This window comes from Triticum urartu, chromosome 2 (genome assembly GCF_003073215.2).
Source record: "Triticum urartu cultivar G1812 chromosome 2, Tu2.1, whole genome shotgun sequence".
In the NCBI taxonomy this organism is placed as follows: Eukaryota; Viridiplantae; Streptophyta; class Magnoliopsida; order Poales; family Poaceae; genus Triticum; species Triticum urartu.
In genome coordinates this window covers 670,325,303-670,329,087 of record NC_053023.1, presented here as the reverse complement: position 1 = coordinate 670,329,087, position 3,785 = coordinate 670,325,303, and positions in this window count along the sequence as shown.

Below are 3,785 nucleotides of genomic sequence, written 5' to 3'. Positions count from 1 at the left end.
GATTGAGATGCACGAGGGTGCCGACTCCGTCAAGGAATCCAAAATGGATGTGCTTCAAAGTCAACTTAACAAGTTCAAAATGAAGGATGGTGAAGGTGTCGCTGAAATGTACTCTAGGCTTGCTCTCATCACAAATGAGATTGCCGGCTTAGGAAGTGAAGAGATGACCGATAGATTCATCATCAAGAAGATCCTAAGAGCCTTGGATGGAAAATATGATACCATGTGCACATTGATCCAAATGATGCCCAGTTACAAAGATCTCAAGCCAACGGAAGTTATTGGAAGAATTGTTTCTCATGAGATGTCACTCAAGGATAAGGAAGAGCTTCACAACAAGTCAAGTGGTGCTTACAAAGCCTCATGTGATGCTCCTACATCATCAAGTGAGAAATAAACCTTCAATGAGGAATTGAGCCTAATGGTGAAGAACTTCAACAAGTTCTACAAGAGTAGAAGCAAGGAAAGAAGTTCCAAGTCAAGGTCCTACAATGACAAAAGATCTTCGAGTCGTGAGCGTAATTGCTATAATTGTGGAAGACCCGGACAGTACTCCAATGAGTGTACGACTCCCTACAAAAGAAGAGAAGATTCACCCAAAAGGAGAAGTAGAAGAGAAGAATCACCCCCAAGAGAGAGAAGGAGTAGAGATGATCGTTATGAACAAAGAACCTCTCAGAAAAGCAAGGATTCGAAAAGGAAGGACAAGTCATCAAGGAGCTACACAAAACGAAGACATCAAGCTCATCTTGGTGAATGGGTATCCGGCTCCGACTCCGGCCATCACTCCGAAAGAAGTTATCACTCCGACTCCGAATATACTCAAGATGAAGGTGTTGCCGGTCTCGCACTTGTGTCATCCAACTCCTACGACATATTTGATTCACCAAATGAAGGAATTGGAAGATGCTTCATGGCTAAAGGCCCCAAGGTATCACACCCCAAGTATGTTGATTTCAATAGTGATGAGGATGATTTGCTAGGTGATGATGATTTTCTTATTAACAACTCTAGTGATGAAAACTATGATGAAATTGCTATTAATCATGATAATCAAGATAAAACGAATGACGTTGATAAGAAGGAGATTGAGCGTCTAACTAAAGAACTAAACACTCTTAAGTTAGCTCATGAAACTACCTTCAAGGATCATCGAGAGCTTTTAAAGACTCGTGAGAAGCTACACTTTGAAAAGCTCAATCTAGAGCAAGAGCATGGGTTATTAAAAGAAATCAATGATGATCTTCATAAGAAAAGTTCTTCTTACATTGCCAAGCGTTTACTCTTCTCTACTTACATGCCACAAGTAAAATCTAGCAACAATAGTAAGAAAGATTCTTCTTCTAGTAGTAACAATAATCATGCTAAATCCAATGTTGTTGCTTCTAGTAGTTCTCTTGATTCCACTAATGATTCTCTTAGCCAAGTTACACTTGATCAAGAAAATAGCTTATTAAAGGGAATTATAGAGAAAGGTATTTACAAGAGCCTTGCCGGGAGTAAGAAATTTGAGGAAATTGTACGCCAGCAAGGAAGGCACCGGAAGAATCAAGGTGTTGGTTTTGAATGCAAGTTCAATGCCAATGGAGTTGAGTGGGAAGAAGATAAATAACCGAAGATGAAGTTTGTTCATGAACAAGAGAAGTATGATCCCACTTCATTCAAGGGAACACAAGCTCAAGATGATCTTCCACCACAAGACCACAAGCTAAAAGCCAAGGACAAGCTTCAAGAGGATATTGATGCATTTGAAGATGCTCCTAAGGCCTTGGTCAAGTGGGTTCCCAAGACTACATCAAGTTCTACTTCATCAAGTACGACTACAACTCCAAGGATTCCCATCAAGATGATGTGGATCCCGAAGAAGAAGAACTAGAGAGTTCTCGAGGGTGACTTTGCCAACATACTTCACTCATATTCATTTGGCAAGGACAAGTGCAATCAACTTTCACATCTTGCACTAGTTCATGGAGTCACAAACCCTCTTGTTGGTAAGACAAGGGACAAGGTGACCTAATGCTTTCATGGACAACATCTTGTGTGAATTTCACTCTATGTCTATGGATATCCTTGTATGTTCCTTGTGAGTCTAACCCATGTAGGTATTGAAAGTGCAACTCACTCCAATGGATTGCTCCAAATGATCTACATCAACATTGAGCATCTTCATCTCCAACACCTACATGAAGTCATCATCAACAAACCCAAGGTTAGTTCATACCTCTTAGGGGGGATATCACATCTAGGGGGAGCTTTGCTCTAAGAATTGAACTAAAGCAACTCTAATGGTGTGAACACAACAATACTTTATGTAAAAGTGGTAACCCCACTTGTGCTTAAACGATGAGTATGACCTACGATAAAATGTTATCATTTGACTCCTCAGTCAATATACTCGTATATAGATGACCTAGTCATCGCCAATTGCTTGATAGATGCTAGAGTGTTTGTGCATGCCTTGCCACATATTTCATTTGCTATCTTATTGTGTGAGCATGTTGGTTGCATATTATTACCATTTGAGGACATCCATTTGTTGCTTTTGTTGTTTGGCTTATTTCTTTTTGCCAAATGGATGGACATGAATGCCTAAGAACTCCCTCTAGCTATTTATGCTTTTCTCATCTCAAACTCTATTCATGCTACATCACAAAGTTTGAACAAGTCGAATTCGGACCCTCCGGGTGAGAAGCACTTGGAGTCACCGATCCTCAAGGGCTCAACTTCCAAAACCTCTTAGTGAATTTCGGTCTGACCGATCCATTCCATTCGGTCATACCGAGTTCATTAAGTTGATCTAGGTTTTAATCTCGGTGCAACCGATTTGAACCCTTCGGTCACACCGAGTTGCAGCAATCGCTTGCAATTCTGCATCTCGGTGCCACCGAGTTGTTCCACTCGGTCACACCAACAGAATCTGGATATATATACCCGGGCTGAAATTTTGGAAATTTCTCCAAACACATCGCCCGTGCCTGTCCAGCTCTTCTGACTCGAGGTCTCCGGATCGTTTCCTCATCGCCCATGACTTCCTGCTTTTGGTGTCCTCTACCGTCAACGGAAATCCTCGCCGCTGTTGCCGCCGTAGCGGGTTCATCACCAAGCTAGGGTACGAACTCGACCCTTTGTGCTTTCCTCTCCCCGATTCTTAGCACAAAGATCAATGCCATGATTCCTTTCACGATTGAAATAGTCCTATCCAATTAAAACTTCCTTTAGATTAGTTTTGATCCAAAAACTTAGGGTTAGGTTTCCGCCGAACTCATCTTGGACCGACCGATTTGAAAAATTCGGTCTCACCGATTTGGCCTAGGCCATTGCACATGTACTACTCGGTCTGACCGAAGTGTACAAATTGGTGTGATCAAGTTTACTTTCTCAGTGAAACCCTAGCATCTCGGAGTCACCGAACTATGTCTCGATCTGACCGATTTCACATGTTTAGACTCTAAAAGTTGCTTCAATGTCACCGAGTTTGTCATATTGGTAGGTCTGAAATGCTTTCTGCGGAAAACTAGAATTAAGTTTCTGAGTCAGTCTTTTTGCCAAAATAGTTGTACTTTGTGATGCTCATCTACTCTACCTATACCCATATGTTCACAGGGTCAATTTCAGCAATGTCAGACCAGAGTGACAGCTAGAACAGGTCAGAGGAGCACCAAAATCTTAGTGAGGGCACTAGTCCCTCAAGCTGCTTAGATGATGGAAGCAGAAGCACTCCCAAATATTTGCCTAAGGCTGCTACTAGGCATAGGAAAAAGAGAACCTCATAATCTGAAGATGAG